At 37.6% G+C, this 17,755-nt stretch overlaps 1 long non-coding RNA gene across 21 annotated transcripts in view; it reads left to right on the plus strand.

Annotated features, from left to right (window-relative positions):
• The window catches only part of LOC135297698 (uncharacterized), a 56,471-nt gene that overhangs the window by 32,747 nt on the left and 5,969 nt on the right, over window positions 1-17,755 (plus strand). For 16 of the 21 annotated variants that reach the window (XR_010359643.1, XR_010359645.1, XR_010359630.1 and 13 more), the window contains 3 exons: window positions 10,721-10,891; window positions 12,120-12,213; window positions 13,342-13,404. This is a non-coding gene — a long non-coding RNA (uncharacterized LOC135297698). Of the gene's footprint in view, window positions 1-4; window positions 2,836-10,720; window positions 10,892-12,119; window positions 12,214-13,341; window positions 13,405-14,858; window positions 15,251-17,755 lie in introns of those variants that run through there. The other 5 variants (XR_010359634.1, XR_010359639.1, XR_010359624.1 and 2 more) reach the window with 5 other exon arrangements.

Consider the following 17,755-nt stretch of genomic DNA (forward strand, 5'->3'; position numbering starts at 1 on the left):
AAGTGCGGCTCGGCGGCAAGATGTGCCTGTGGGGGAGGACAGGGTGGGCGTCCTCTCCGAGGGGCCTCGTTACTCGGTCTTCCCTCACGAGTATCGCTTGAGAATTCGGAAGAGACGGGTCACATCACCATCATTTTAACAGCTCGGCTTTGGATAGAAGTTCCAGAAGAAGCAAGCAAGTGTGCTAACTTTCTTTATATGTTTCCTAGGGTAACACAAGAATGGCGGTAAATTCTGTAAAAGTTCAATGGGTGAGTTTTGTCCCTTAAGGGGAATTCAGGGAAAGCCTAATGCAGGGGATGTTTCCTTGTGTCCCCCCTTTTAAACAAAGGATGCACGTTCCCAGAGGCTCTGGGTATATGGAAAGTTATTGGCTGTATTAGCGAAGTAGGTGTGCCAGCAGTTTGTACTTTTATTTTTCTTGCTGCTGTGTTGATTTTTTTCTCCCCGGAAAACACTGATTTTAAGTAGTATTTTGCACCAGTGAAAAAAAAAAATCTCTTTTTCTTAGCCATGTCTTTCTCTCAATGGCTCTCTGTTGCTTTGCAACCCAAAATACAGACATTTCTTCCACATGTTTGTTGTTTTAGTAGGGGTCAGCTGTTGTAACGTGTAGGTTACCATTCATGAAAGTGTATTTCTTTCAGGTACTTCAGGTATAAAATAAGTGAAATGATGGTAGACATATGCTGAATTGGAGGTATCTGTCACAAGAGATGCACAGTTATTGATCAGAAGTATTTTGTCATGGACAGAATGTAGGTGCAGAAGACTCACCAAGTTTTGATGTTGATACATTATCTGGTAAACAAGGAGCACTGAACAGAGGAATGCTGCTGAAAAGCTGCCAAGAAATAAAACATTTCTGCATGACCCTGCAAGGCCTCCTTATGGCCTGCTGTAAACTGCCTTCACCTGTTATCTCTGGTTTTCATTACTGTTGGGTCAGCTGACTTAAATCACAGACATATAGAAAAACTGATGACTGAAATGGCTGAATAATGCTGCTAATTTAATGAGCTGATTCAGCCTGTGGAAAGCATTCGACAAGCAGCAGAGCCAATGCAAAGGACGGGGAACAGAAAAGACCAGAGAGTAAGGGGAAAAGAAGGGTAAAGTTTGGATTTGGAAAGAGTGGGATGGGAATGCTTTTTCAGTGACAGTAAACAGATCAACCCAGCTGCAGCTTGAGTTCATATTCTAAGAGAAAGGGGAAAACACACAAAGAGTCCAAACAGATTCTGGAATACATTTCCTAACAGAAACACCTTCATAGACTACAAACTTCAGGCACCTACTTCAATCAAAAGAGATAACATTGCTTTTAATATAATGTGAGAAATGGATTGCTGTTTATCTGGGTGTGTGGATTTTAGGTTTTTTGTGACACTTTATTTAAAAGGGGAAAATCGCTGAAATTTTATGAATTAGCTTTAAACACCTCACTTAGAGGCAGTGAAAATAAGCAGCATTTTAAACTACTTTGTGTTGCTTGTTATTGTAAATTATGTTCCTTATCATATTGGTCATATGTGAACTATATTCAGTTGAGATATGTAAATAATATAACCCTAGGACTTTTTTGAAATTAGAATGTAGATGACAGAAGTAATATCTAAATATGTGAAAGTAGTAGAAAATAAAAGCCTGGTGCTTTTTGCTGAGTTAAAAACACATTGATGTTGAGGAAAATGGTGCAATTTTTGTGGTTTCTTACTGTTATAGAGGCTAATATTGCTATCTGGGAAAAAAAAAAAAAAACCAAAACCAACCAAACAAAAAAACCACCCTCTGGTAATTATTAATTATAAACCTACCAAGGATTATTCACAGTGAGAGCCTGCCTATTTTCTTTCTCCCTTCCTCCTTCCCATCCATTGACATCCATTCATTCTGGAGTCTTTTTAAGGTGCCTTTCACTGCCTCATCCTCTTGTCATGGAGGATTTTGCTGTGTACCTGTAAAGGGATGTGTATAGTTAAAATTCCCTGAGGATTCACTTGCCAGATTGTCACACATGAAGTTTTGATGATGGCTGTGTGGTGTGTTTTCTGCCTTTAGCAGAAGGCATCCCACCCCCTCCCATTCTGCCCCCTCTCCATTTTATTTCTGTCTCGGGAACTGCAGAGGAGAAAGTGAAAATGGAAATGCTTGGTCATCATGCTCTCAGGTTAGGTTACAAAAAAATCAGGATGGAAGCAAAAATGTGAGAATCAAGGCTTCATCAACTGCAGTGTGCTGATAGAGTATCCCAATTTAATTATTCATAGAGTTAGCAGTACAGCATGATGGGAAGAGGAAATTTTGGAAAGCTATCATGAAGGAACAGTAGAAAAGCAGGGGGGAAATCAGTAATACATTTTTTTCCTTTCCTACCCTGTGAAATAACTTTCTGTCTGCCAAAATGATCTTGTGAATGTATAGTATAAACCACTCCATGTAGCATTTTCCAAAATGTAGCTGTGAACAGGAATGGATGTTAATGATGCCTAGCAAACATTAAAACCTCATTTTCCCTTACCTCACCCAACCTGTAGCTATCTACCCAAGGACATTAAATACAAGGCTTTACCTATGATCAAATTGTAAGTTTTGAAGTTAAAGTTAAGTGTTTGATTTGATACTGTGTTATACTCAGTGGCTATTACACTCGCAGGGATAGTTATGAGTATACAATACAAAGGGAATGAAGAAAAGGGTCCCTCAACTGCTGAGAAATAACATTTTTTCAGCTGCTGACTGTTACAGCCGTTCTAACTGGAAACAGCACTGCCAGCAGCTAACTACCCACATGCACAAGAGTAAACTGCAGCAACATCTCACTGGTGAAATAATGTAATTTCCTAATACAGGCAAGATCTCCATCCCTCTGGGAGCTGCTCTGGAGTGGTGCTGAAGAACAGGCTCTGAGATGGAGCCAGCTGTGCTCTGCTGACCAAGGAGGCACCAACAGGGAGACCCCTCCTGTGCACAGCTGGCATCCCAGGAGTGAAGTCTCAGTTTCTCTCACATTCTGTGCCTTTTCACTTTCTCATGTGTTTTGACTATGCTGTGCTTATTCTTAGCAGGGGGCTCCATGTTGCCTGTCTCTCTTAGCTTAAAAACTTTTCCTGAGTTAGCAGTGTATGAAATTCAAAAAGTGATGGTCCAGCTTCCCTGTCTGCATCTATTGTCAGTGGCCAAATGCTAGAAAATTGGTTGCAAATTTAGAAGGCATTTTTTTCATAAGCCTGTGGAAATGAATTGTTACAGTTCAATTACATTTAAAAGATCCAGTTTGGGTTCTTAGGCTTTTGCCTTTAAGGCAAAACTGGCTTCTTAGTGATGTTGACCTTGTTGAAATCAAAATTATAGAGGTTACTGTGCTCAATACATGCTTGTAGTTTGCTGTGCAAAAAGCTTCCCTTTGAAAAGGCAGCAATGAAGAAGCAGAATACATAAAATCTCCAAAAAGATGTTTTGTTGCCTTTGGCTGTAATGTATTCAAAAATATAAAACTAAGTATATAAAATAGAAACATAGAGTGATTTGTCATTATTTGCTGGTCAGAATTTGTGTGCAGTTAATATTCAGAAAGCATTCATGAAGTTAGCAAAGATTTTTGAAAGTGGCTTTTTTGTAGTATTAACAGTTTAAATCATCTGAAACTTAATCTTGAAAGTGAATTACTGATCTTGTTTACAACATTCAAGTTATTCTGTCAAGAAATGAAAAAAATACTGTATGACTTACCTGAATAGTTGCAATAGCACAATTTGCAAACAGATTACTTCAGCACAGAATTAATATTTCAATCTGTATGCTAAAATTTGTCAGTATAAACTGTATGGATAATACTTAAGAATAACAAACATGTCTCAGGAGCCTTACTGGGATTAATTTTAAGAAATACTAGATTCTGACAAGTTTTATGTATCACATTTCTATTTTTCTTTTGACCAAGTATAAATCTTGTTCTTCATCCAGTTGTGGTTTGTGCTGGTTAGTAATATAAGCTGTGCAGACTGTGCAGCTATAGACCACTTAATTCTAAATTTATATTCTATGTACTGCACTGTTAATTCTTAAGAATGGCCAGGACTAGGCAACTGTGAAGCAGTATATTATGGTCTACTGAAAAGGAGATAAAAACTGTTGTATTTCATATAGGCAGTGTTTGATTTCTTGAATCTAAATTTGTTACCAGAGCATCTTAAACGTATGTTTTAGTGCACCCTTAAATTTACTTGGAATCAGTGGGATTTAAAATGTGCTTTACATGTCTCACTGATGATTAAAAATATGGGCTTATTATGAAGATATAGAAGATAAATAACGATGGAAGGTCTGATCAGCCAAGATCTGAGTGTCCTTGTTTTCCATTGGGAGACCAGGTACATTCCCTCTCAAGGCACATTCAGCTCTTTCAGGGCCACGAGGTGTAAGTACAATTGTTCCATTGGTTTGGGCAGGTTAATTTCTTCCAAGAGAGAAATGTCTCACGTTATTTGGTTTGGTTGGTTGATTGGTTTGGTTCTCTAATACAGTACCATTTATTCAGAAAAAATATATATGGATGAATATTTTTTTCAGAGGCAGTCAGCAGCAGGCACTTCCTTGTGTTTTATTTACAATTCAGCTTTTTCAGCAAGTTGTTTACCTCAGGGAGATGAATGACTGTTTGTCAAGTAGCTGGTTTTCTTTATAGTGGCTTTTTGGTGGCCAGATAGCATAGCTACTTAGATAGGCTAACATAAAATAAGGAAGGATCTGTATTTGTGGTGTGGCAGCTACTTTATGCATGTTGTCTCAAGGTATCTGTGAAGATTTTTGTCTTTGCTCTCTTCAGTAGTAATAAGGTAAGATATCTTCCATTCACTGCAAAATGTGATTTCCTCATTTTTTCCCTTTCACAGTCTAGTCTTTGAAGCCCTACAGAGTTAAAAAAAAATATATATATGTACTTCCTTAAACTGTTGGATTAGAAATCATAATTTTGACTAAGTGGTATGTTGTTTCATATGTTGGAGGAGGATATTCTTTTCCATATTACTCTTGAAAATCTTTGGTGAGGATGTCTTTTTCAATAAAATTGCCTGGTAAAATCATCCTCCTCCTCAGAACTGTAAAAATTATTGACTTTGGTTAGTATAATCAAGTTATGAATATGTGACTAACCTGTACTCTCTGTGAATTGGTAGAAAAACATAGCCCAAACAGAAAATAAACAAAAAATTGACCATATGAGGAACTGCCTTAGAATAGCCTTAAAATGTCTTGGAAGTCTAACAGAAAACCAAAAAAAGTTATTAATATGATAAGAAGCAAAATACTGGCAATGAGAATTTAGAGTTCTCACTTGAAAGCAAACCTAAAAGAAATAATACATTCAGTAAACAGAATAATGAAGGTTCTTTCGCATGGAAGGAGGCCTGATTATTTTGGGTTTTTTTTGGCTTTTGTTTAAGTCCTGGTGAGATCTGTCCTTATGTTGTGTTAAGAGATGTGGTGCACAAAAACAACGAGCAGAGCTGCCTGCAGAGTGCCAAGAATATGTGTTGTTGAGACACATTTTTAACACGTAAGGCAACATTTGAAGAATAGGGAGGGGGTACCTTGGCACGAGGGGAGAACATCAGATCTCAGCACAAGGCATTTGTAGCTGTCCTTGAGATAAACAGAGCAATGGGACAGAGCCATCATGGCCCTTTGCCTGGCTGCTTAAAAATAAGCCCTGTACACACTCTGTGTGCATCTCTCCCTTGAATGTGTGGGAGGAGAGAAAAAGCCACACAGGAACAGATGCTCTGTTCTTGTCCTGCTCACAGCACCCTCCCAGGTTCTTATCCCTGCCCTTTGCTCAGTGATGCCACATTTGAGGAAAAGGCCTGTTTGATTCTTAATCCCTGTAGGATGGGAGCAGCTCTGTGGATGGAGTTGAGGATTGGCTGATTTTTTAATAAATTTATTGGCTCATAATAAAAGAATAAATCTTTCATCTCATGGACCATAAAAACAATTTCTCATTACTTTGGTAAGAATCTTGACAGGATAAAGAAAAAGGATCAAATTTTAATTTGGGGAAGTACTGTTCTATGAAATTGATTCACAGCAAGTATACCTGAGTGACGAAAAGTAAGGAAAGAAAAATTCTTGATTTATTCAACATTACATGTTTTCTAAGAAAATCCAAGTGGTTTTTTTTCCCCAAAAAAACTTTACAGTTGTCCAGCATTCTGTTTGTCATTAGGGCTTCCTGTGTTTGGTTTAATTTTTTTCTCTTAATTCTTTGCCAGCTTCCAATGCAGCATCTATCTTTAAGATGAAAGTTTGCTAACACTTGACTATATGACTGCAATGAAAGTATTTCAGCTAAGTACTCTGAAGGTTTCGAAATGAATGTTGATATTTATTAATGTGGTGTTCCATGTTTTGGAAGGAGATCAAGGTCAGTTGAAGCATTTGTCTGGCTCACACCACATTACATTCAGGTTGCATGTGAAATCTCCAGTTGCTTTGTTCTGCCTTTGGACAGGTGTTCAGAAGGTTAGTCAGGAATGTTAAGGCCATGTTGGATAGGTCTGGGCACATTGTGGGGCTGATTCTTCCCTTGACTTGAACTAAATCAAGTGAAACCCCTCTTAAGCCAGAGGTATTGCCACAAAGCAAAATAAGCATGAAAGGATAGTCAAACACAGACTGTTTCCTGCAGGCTGTTTCCTCATATTCATTCATTTCTTCACTGCATGAGGAACACAGCAGCCAGGTACAGTGACAATAAGGCATTAGGATGGCAGAAAGGGAGTGAGGAAATACCACTGTCCTGCTTCCTCTGCTAAGCAAACAAATCTTTCTAATTACATAGTCTGATTTTTGTATTATAGATTTTCAAAAGACATGTTAGAGTATAAAATACTGTAAGGTAAGCATTGTATGGTTTCATATTGGGGTAGATACAGGCTGTATATTCAACTTCAATAGTATTTTGCTTGCTTTCATTAGACTAAATATGCATACGCAGCTATTATATTCAATAACTAAATCTAAATTTCTGCAGACCACACATTTTTTAAAAAAAATCTTCATTTAAAATGTTTTTCTGTGGGTCCTTTCTCTTAAGCTACTTTGTCTTTCACAGCCTCTTTCTTACTCATCTGTAAAATTTGAATGCCCCTCATCCTCCCACCCACCAAGTCACTCTGGACCATTAAGTTCTTGGAGCTTCTGATGTTGTGGTACTTGGGGATTTGATTTACATGATTTAGTGTCATCAGTGTTAGGTAAATGGTTGTACTCAATGATCTTGGAGGTCTTTTCCCACCCAAGTGATTCCATGATACTATGTTTCATTCCCTCTGTGATAAAGCTCTTCTTATGGTGTGTCTGTGTTTTGGAACCCTTTTATGTCCTCAAATCCTTTTTTTTGAGGTTTATGTTGATCTTTATGCTGGCCTTCCCTTCATGCTTGTGTCAGGATAGAATCCACTGCTAAGCAATTTCTCTTATTTCCACTCCTAGACCCTTCCTGAATTCAGAAAAAGCGCTGATGTGACAATGAAGCACTCAGTGAGATAAGTGGTAGACTTCCTGAAACTGTATTCTCTGTGCAGTGCCTGTTAGTAGGAATGACTTGCAGCAAAAAATCTGCAGGATGGAACAGAGCCAGAGAAACCATGAGGAGTGAAAGGTGTCCAGGTTACCTAAGCAAATTGGATTGTAAAGGGGAAAGATTGGAGCGTGTGAGAAATTAAGACAGACTGCTCTTAAAAAGTGCAGAACCATTGTCAAGTGTTCTGTCAATCCTGATTTCCTGTTGTTTTAACTGCATTTCTTCCCTTCTCAGGCATCTCTTAGGAACTTGGTGATGGTGATGTCAGTTATCTGCCACTACTATATTAAGATGCTTCTTCCAAAACGATAAGAAGTGGTGTCATTCTTATAATAGAATTGTCACTAGGCTTCAGAGTCATTGTAGTGACTTGCAGGGCTCAGCATTGCAGCAAAGCCCTTAGTGCAAATGCTGAAAATCTTTTCAATTTGCATGTCAAAGGTTATCATAGACTTTGAGATGTATGGAAAAACTGGAGTCTGTTCCATGCAAATACTGCATTCCAGAAAAGCAAATCAGTACAGGGTTGGTGAGGAGAAAGGGCTTGGTTATCCATGGGATTGGAAGTGTACAGAGGGAAACTAGGAGTGTAGTTACACTACCCAGTGAAGTATAAGTGTATAAATAATTGATCTAACCACCACTAAACTGTTTCCAGAAGTGAATTAGTGCAGCCACTTCAGTTTGGCTCTGAGGACATGCTGAGGAAGACTGGCTGTCTCAGTGACAGGGCACATTGGCCTGAGAGGAATGTGCTAACCTATCTGCACAGCTCTTGGGACCAGGGCCATGCGGGTGTGGAATGTCTGCAGTGTCTCTGCTCTGACAGGCCTGGTGTCACAGCCAGCTGGGACCTCTTCACATTGCATACCATGATGTGCTGTGAAAGGCTTGCCTCAATGAGCCAGGCTAAACAGGTATTAACAGATGATATAATTTCCTTCTCTGAATGTACCATCACAGAGGTAAAGCTCTCTTGAAGCCAAGGAACTGTGTTAGAAGAGCATAAGTCATCAACTGACTAGAGTCATTACTGACTCTAAAAATCAAACAGATTTTTCTGTCAGAGGAGGGACACTTTGAGAATGCCATCTGATAGAGTGGTTTACTAAAGGGACTTTGGTCAGTTTCTGAAATAAATTGATACAACTGCAAGTGTAAGAGTTGAGTACTTGCAGTGATTTAGGACTTCCCTTCCAGTCCTATGTTTGTGTGTCTCACAATTCTGTTCAAGCATCAAAGTCAAGAATACATCCCACTATTGACTCATCTGGGAAGAGCAGGGTCCTAATTATAACCTTGTGGAGTAACATCCTGCTCTTATCTTTCATGTATTTCTTATCTACATATATTTCAGCTATATTTCAGTTAATACAGTTGAAGTGTGAAAGCAGTGGTTTGTCTGGTAGCCAGAATATATAACCTTAAAAATGTGTAGGGAATTAGACTGGTTCAGTTAGACAGTTCACGAAGAAATTTTTGTTTTATCGTGATTCTTTTTAAGTAGCAGTGATAGAAGCAGGGAGCTCTTGGCCAAATTTCTTGTAAAAATATGCCAAACAATATACATCAAGATTTCAGTCATTCTAGTCATGAGGACCTGAGAACTGCTGGATTCAGCCAGACAAAAAGTCTGCCTAACCTAGTGAGTAGATACTTATGGAAAAAATGTCTGGAGGCAGTCATGCTTACAGTGATTTTTCCATCATGCTCTTCAGGCCTTCAGTGACTAGGAGACTCTTTTGTTTAACAGTTACTGCTGACCTACTGAATAGAACTGCTGAATCAATGAAGTCATGATTTTTCTGATCCATGTACGGCTTGTGCCTCACAATATCTAATGAAAGTTAGTTTATTATTACAAAAAGAAAAAAAAAAAAAAGCCTTCCAATATTTATATTGTGAAAACTAGTGAGTAACTATTACCAGGTCACCTTTTGAATAAAGTATACATTTTTCTCTCTCATATTCTTCTCTAGATGTTTTTTTAATTCTAACACATCATTTTTGATAATGGAATGACTAAAGCTCCATATAGTATTCATAAAGTGTTTGTGGCCTGTGTGTTTACAGGGCACATTTTTCATGTTTTTCTATGTTAATTTTGAAACAAATCCCAGATGTGTTCGTTCCTTTAAGCACTAGATGTTTTCAGATTTTTTTCCTGGTGATACTAACACCGCATGTATATATATATATATATATTTGTATTTTCTCTTCCCTTCTTGATGTGCATTGCACTTAATGACACTGAATAGCCTCTGGCATTTTATCACCCATTCAGTATTGAGTCACCTCCAAAGCTTTTCATAGCTAGTCCTAGATTTCCTCAGCCTAATAGTTTTGTGTCATCTGATTTTTTTTCCTTTGTCTTATTATGTGTGTTCTTTTTCACAGTGTTTATGAATATTATTGGAGGCCCGCATCTGTCAGCTGAGCCTCAGTCAGTAAATCTTGAAAAAGGATACAAACAATATAAAATACAACCTATAAAAATAATTCAGCCTTTTTTCTTCTTACTAAAATGAATTGTACCAATTTAGGTTTATTATTTATTTATTACACAAGTAGATGTATTTTTAATTTGTTTTCACAATGCAGCTCTGCTTTTCAAAGCACTTACAGGATAATGGAAATAGAAGACAAGAGAAATTCACTGCTTTCTGATAAATATCACACATGTTGATGTAAATGACTAACATTTTTATTTCATATTTTCCTCACTGGGATTCTGGCACATGCTGACAATTTAGGGTGATTGTCAGGAAAGAACTATATAAAAGAAACTGTTATTTTTATTTCTTTAATGTTAGCATGTGAAGGTTGTCTTTGACTGTCTACAGTCTCCTATTGGTTTAATCCACTATACTTACTTATTAAGCTATGAATACCTGCAAATCCTTTAAAGGATTAACTGTATCTGCCTGCTAAGCTTTCCGAGGCAGTTAAAAATAACTGCAGGCTGATTCTACTGACACACTAAAAATTGGACCTGCTCTACATTTTATGTTGTATTTGCTTCTGCTTTGACAGATGTGATACAGTCTGGAGGTACTTAAACCTTCTGTGAAGTTGGTTTGACCAAGTGCTCTCAATACCCCAGTTCTGACTAGCAGCTGTTTTCCCTTACAGCCCAAAGAGGATCAGCATTTGCTTTGTCTCATGAAAAATGCCAGTGACCAAGAACATACAAGCTGGACAAAGAAATTCAGCTTAATATAAATTTATGAAATAAAGATGTCCTTCTCTGAAGAAAAAGCTTTGCTTTATACAAGTGGTCTGCAGTGCAGTCCTTCCTCTTTGGTATGTTTTTTTCTGGCTGTACTCATTTACTTCAGAAAATGTGTCTCTTTCCACATTTACAGAATTGTTATATTCTAATACAGTGTAAGCATGTGTCCTGGATGCTGCTAGGTATTGTTAGGAAGGCAGCCAAATATATTATATTCATCATTGTATCCATAAGTGGAAGCCTTACAGGGAATGCACAGTTTCTCTCGATGGTCTGGAGAGTGCAGGAGACAGCAGCACATGAAAATGTGTACTGACTACCTCTATTCCTGCTGCCTGTCAAGGAAGAGGAGTTGAACTTCACCACCTTCCTTGATCAAGGAAGTTAAATACTGCAATGTATAAAATGGAGACTTTGAGATAAGACTTAGCACTTTCCATTGGCTTTTGCCAGGTATTTTCTCTTGGAAGTCTTGTACAACAGAAATTTCTGGCTGTAAAAGGATACAATAAATGCTGGTGTATTCTTGCTGCAAAAGGACAGAATGGGACAGTGATTCTCTGCTACAGTGATTTCTACCTTCATTAACAGATTGTTTAGGTTTCTGCACAAAAAAAGCAGAAGTTCAAGTGCATATAACAGCTGAAACTGTTTCTCACACTTCATAAGAGCTGAAGGAATGTAACATGGCATAAAGTTATTTTACCCCCAATTGATAGGCATCAGGCTAATTAATACTTAGCTGATTGCATGAAACTTGCATTTGTTTAAAGCTGAAGGGGGAATATTGAAAACCAAATTCAGTCAGATGTAGATGCTCACAAGGGACAACTCTGTCAGCATTCCTTATAGTGAACTGACACTGTAAAACAATGTATGAACATAGAACAATATGAACTTGGGTTGGGCTTGTCAGCCACCCTGTCAGAGTGTAAAGCACTGACACAGGTGCTGAAGGAATATTGGATCCATCAGTGTGGATTCAGCCTTCAAACTCCAAAAGTATAGCTGCTAGAATTCTTTAGCTTAGCTAGTTCAAGAGCTAAGTAGTTGCTGATTAATTACTTAATTATTATGCTATTTGGCAGTAGGAGGACTGTAGATTTTCCTGCTCTTTTAAATATGTAAGCAAACTGCACAGCCCAAGCTGAAGGTTCTAGCTCAGACACAATAAGCATTACAACTCTATTAGCATTAATATGTGCTAATTTATGTCTAAAGTACATATTCAAAATTGTGCCGAGACAACTTCATACTGAACTATATCAGGAAATCACATTATGTTTTTTCTATTTCTAGCTAAGGGAAGTCAATAAAAAGTTGGGAGAGTTAGATTTTAACCCCATGTTCCAGTCAATGTCTGCCTGCCTGTGGCCCTGAGGAAGCGCCATGGGTAAGCAGATACACCGTTTGTGATATTTCAGTTTTTCTTAGAACTAATTGCAGAATTTCTACAGTGTCCTGTATTGCACTGCTTAAGCAACAGATGACACAGACATACCAGGTAGATTGTGTGGTTCTATTTATTTCTATACTAATTTTTCTCATTTGGCATATATTCCTTAATGTTTGATTTTATCTGAACTTCACCACAAACTCAAGTTAAATTTTACTCAGTGGAGGGAGAAAATGGACTTTTACAAAATGCATTTCCTAACATAAACTATTTAGTGTTTTGTTGTGAAGAGAAGGGTAGCATTCTTATGTTTTAAAAGAGAAATCTTGTGGAACCCAAGCTTGTCAAATTTTTTTACCAGAAACTTGCTGGTTGCCTGCCAGCTCTCTCCCCATCCACTTGGCAGGTGGCCCAGCCTTCCCAGAGCTGCAGCTGCCCCTGCGGCAGGGCTGGCAGCACTTGCAGGGCTGCAGGTCCCTGAGCAGGTGTCCAGATGGACTCCCTCCCCAAAGGGTCCCTGTCACCCTGGGGTGAGGGGCTGTGCCTCCTGGCAGGGCTGCAAGCTGAGGAACTTCCAGGCCTGGAAATGTTTCATCTTGTGCCAGCTTTTAGTAGCTCTTTAAGAAATTGTTTCGTAAGTGGACATCCTATTTCTGTCACTAAGGAAGGCCTGGTACCTGAAAGCAGGGATGGATGCCTTTAACACATCACTTTGTGGCAGTCCTGCTTCTGAGAAAGGTTTATGAAGAAATGACACAAAATGCAGCAGCGTGTCTAGAGGAATGTTGCTTTTTAAGTTGGAATTTGGCTTCTGACATTAGCATTAGGTTTTGTTGAGGTTTTGTGCTTTCCTTTTATCTTAAAAGACTTCACACTCCCCCCTCCCCCCAACTACTATCTAATCTTATTTGAGATTAAATCAGACATCAACAATATCTTGTTGATGTCTTGTTGATGATGACTAACATGCCATTTTTTAATCAGTTAGATATTCATGGTAATTGATACAACCTTGGTATTAATAATGTATTGTGAAAGAACTGTAAGAATAAATAGAAGCTGATAAACTTTATGCTGGTGTGTACATGGTTGTTGACCTCAGTATTTTTTATACTATCTTTTTAGGGCTGAGAAAAGTACAATTTAAGAGCATGGAGCATTCTGGGATGTGTAACTCTTTCTATCAAAGTAAGTGCAAACTCAGGTTAATAAATAATAAAAGTGCACAAAGCAATTTTTCTTCATTTTCCTGATTATTCTTTAATATTTTTCTGCATTTTAAATAGCTTGCTAGAAAACTTATCTTTTCATAATGGAGCTCTACTCCAAAACTAAATTCCACAATAATAGGCAGGGTTGGAGAAGAACTGTTTTTTCTGTTCCAGCTATTGCTTGTAGATTGTTGCTAGATGTCATGTAAATAAATCAATCAATCTCAACTTTATTGAAGCTAAGTAATGATATTAAAAAGCACATGTGAATGTTGTGAAGGAACTGTGATACACCAACTATTTTATAGACTGCTGTCTGGAGATGATACCTTTTTTATGACTGTCCTCAAGGAAATGTAATGAAGAATTTTTAATTAACGTAAGACAGTAGAGCATAAGAAAGTCTTGTAATTAATTTGGCAAATACGAACAGTGATACAATAGAAGATGATATTCTGATAAAATTTCTCCAGCTTAGTAACTTTTTCAGCAAATTTGCTTAGTGATTTTACTTCAGACCTTGCCTCACTAAAGGCAGTAAGTCTGTTCCTGAAGTTCTTAGTGGGGTAGAGTAACAGTTTCAGAGTCTAGGTGGACATTATTTTGCCTTATAAAATGTTACCTCACAGTGCAGGAGGTGAAAGACTAAACACTGCGTTATTTAGGGAACCAATGGCCTGTCAAAATCAGTACAAAATGTGGAAGCAGTATAATTAAAAAAAAAAAAATCCTCTCCTGTTTCTCAGCTAGTACAGTATGTTGGAGTGGAGGTTAGCCTTGTTGTGCATTTTTCAGATGCTTCCAAATAGCTACCCAAAATGACACCAAGCTCAATTGATTTGACCTTGTGCTGCTGCAGCTTTATGTGTATTGAAAGCACTGGGAGTCTGTTAATAATAAAATTAGAATGAAACAGAAACAAATCATGCACTCTGTTTCTTGCTGATGTGATGGCATGTAGTTTCTCTTTGATTCTATTACTCTCTTGCACTAACCAATATAAAAATTTTGCCAACATGTTTTTTACAGCACAGATTACCAATAACTGCCTCACTCCATTTCTGCTTACAGAGTTAGTAACAACATGCTTACATAAAGCAGGCTATGATGGTCACATCTTCAGCTGCATCCTGGCATAGCTCCAAATGCATAGCTGTTGACTTCATGAGGATTTGGATGCAAACTTAAAGTTAAGCCCATGCTTAACTGCTTTGTCAATCTGTCTCTCTCTCCCCCTCTCCTCCTGCTGTTACTACCATATAACATCTATGAAATTCAGCTCATGCTGGCATATGAGTGAATGTTCAGGTATTTCTATACACTCCTTGTACAAAAAGCTGTGGTTCATTTACTCATTTCAAGCCTGAAGAAAAGACTGCATCCACTGTGACTTCCAGAGTGCTGTGAGCGTGTGTCTATCTGTTCTCTAAGGTCACGTGTGGGCCTCTCATCCAAGCAAAACTTCCGTAAGAAGGGAGACTGCATTTCAGAATAAAACCTTCTCTGGGATTCTCTGCCAAAATTCATGCTTTTTTAGCAGTTGTAAATTAAATAATTTTTTTTTTTTGTTTTTAACTTAAATAATTTAGAGGTATCAATAACTTAATGAACATTTTTTCATTGTATTTTAAAACATTTACTGTAATAGTAGCAAAGATTTAAAAAGTGAGTTGTATAACTACTATTATATATAATCTCACATACAAAACAAAGTTATTACACGAAGGAAGGTATAATAAAATTATGCCTGTAGGCAGTGGCTTTCATAAGAGTGTAAGTTTTTCAAATGCTTAATAAACTAAGAGATTTTACCAGAAATGTAACCTTGTGTTTATGTGATTTATGTGCATTCTTCCCCAAAACAACATTCAGATACAATAAGGTTTAGTTGGGCATTTATACATGACCACATTAATGAATGTGACATTTGACTGTCTAGAGAGCTGTGGATATATTTAAACAATAGGTTTTATAACTGCTTTAATTATTGTAATAAGTCAGAGCTAAGTGGCAATATTGTCATGAATTAGAGGGGAAAAAATATTTTAAGCACACATTTCCTTCAATTTTATGTCCTGAAAAGTTGGACATCATTTCTGTTTATCTCTTCATAGTTTGGTATTTGCTAGATGTACTGTTGTTTCCCCTGGCGTATGTGTTCTGTAAGGCAAGGGACAACAGAATCAAGAAATAAACATCTGACCATGTCACAAATCCAATTAACTCTGACAAGGGCTAGTAAAGTCAAGTGAATAACAAAGCTCTGCTGTCTGGAAGCAGCTTTGCAGACAGTAGGACACCAGCTGGACGAAGCAAAAGTACTTCAGGCAGCTGAATTTTCTGCCTCCACTAAGACCATCTTATTACCCCGGTGAGGTCACAGCGCTGTAGCATTTTCAAGTGTCACATCTCATCTCTTCACTGTTTCTAAGCGGCAGAGAGGAGGAGGAGGGAAGCATTCCCCTCACAGAATGTAAAATATGTGCTAATGTCATTACAAGGTTTTGCAGCGAAGCAGAAACTGCAGCAACCATTGCACAGCCTCTCCTCAACCACCACCACAGTGTTGGGTTATGATAGAAACCTCTAAGAGATTTCAGTGCAGCAATCCTTGGGCAGAAATCCTGGTGGTTTTCTAATCCCAAGGCCTGTGCATATTCAAAGTAGCTCTCCTTTTTCTAGCTCTTGACACATATAGCTAACCAATGTCCTATTTAATGGAACTGAATGATTAAATGATTGCTTTACTTGTCTGTTGTGTTCATCCATGCTTAAGACTCAGAAATGTGGGGGAATTTCTCATCTGGACTGTAGCAGTGCCAATCTAGAGACATTCTTTGGCAAAGTTATTTTGGGTTTATCTTGAGAGGAGAATCCACTCCCTGCCTGTCTGACTGGAAATTGAAATTCTTCACTGCTTGTTTCCAGATAGAAAGGAAATACGTGCTCCGTTTACTTTATCTTTGTAACCCAAACAACACAATGTTACCCTTGCAATCTTTTCTTGCTCTAACCTATTTCCCTGTCGTGCAGTATCCTTAAGTGAAATGCTTTACATTTACACTGTAGGAATGGAAGGAATCTTAGACCCATATACAATACTCAGTATTTTTACTGTTAATTGTCAACATTATTTGCAGCTCCTAATAACCTATTTTCTAGTAGCCAGAAGAGTCAAATTTATAATTTGTCAGCTTTAACATGGGTTACAAAACTGAAACAAACAGATATCCTCAGCTTTGAGATGGAGGAAGGAATATTTCTTAGGAAGCAATATGAGAATTGGGGTTAGCTTGTAACTCACAGCTAGTTTGTGTCTGAAATTTCCCAGCACTTTTCTAATAGTCCTACTTAACTGAAACTAAAATTATATTAACTTCAGTAAAATTTTCCAAAGAGAGATTTCTTTAGTTCAGAATGGGATTTCTGGGTTCTGGAAACCAGAAACAAATACACACAATGACTCAATGATTAGGTTATTAAATTACTAGATTTAGAGCAGGAAACTGAAACTGTTTCCCCTCTTCTAATTCTACAAGTTTCTATGCACTGCATCCTGCCCCAAGAAATACTTGTTAATCTTGGAGCTGGTCCCAATTTTCTTGATAGTAAGAATTTAACATGGAGTGAGATGGGTAAATTGAAGTGTCAAGATGGTCTCTGAAATCAGAAAAAGGAGCAAGGAAACAAGGAAAGAATAAAAATATGCAGGATTGCTTCTACAGAAAACTAAAAATTATGCTTATCATCATGCTTGTACATTTTTTTAACTGCATTGAAACTTGATCTTCTTGCTACAGCTTTGGACACAAATAGAATTTAGCAAATGGGGATATGCTGTAGAAGCAGCACAGGCATATGCTGACATACGATTACCATATGTCAGTCCACAGTGATTCTCAAGCTCCTGAGACATGTTTTGTTCTTTAAATAGTTTTCCATCTTTTTAACATTTTGAAGCACATAGGCTATTTTCATTATGCTTTTTTCCTCCTTCCTTTGAAGCCACATGCATTTACAACTGACTTAGATTAGGCAGGAAGGACAGATAGAAAGAAGCTAAAATAGCTTTCAGAAATTACTACTGTAGTCAAATACATTTGGAAATTCAAGAGTCAACATGAACTATTGAAATAAAAAAAAAGTCTACATTAGTCTTTATAAATAAAGAAAACATATGGGTTAGGATTTTTGTCCTGCATTCATCCAGGATCATATGCAGTATTTTGTTCCTGGGATGTAACACAGCAAGTTAAAATTTAATTAAAAAACCAACAAAACCCCCTTTGTATTTAATCATGTATCATTAAAACCTGAGGTTTTGACTT

This window comes from Passer domesticus, chromosome 1 (genome assembly GCF_036417665.1).
Source record: "Passer domesticus isolate bPasDom1 chromosome 1, bPasDom1.hap1, whole genome shotgun sequence".
Taxonomy (NCBI): Eukaryota; Metazoa; Chordata; class Aves; order Passeriformes; family Passeridae; genus Passer; species Passer domesticus.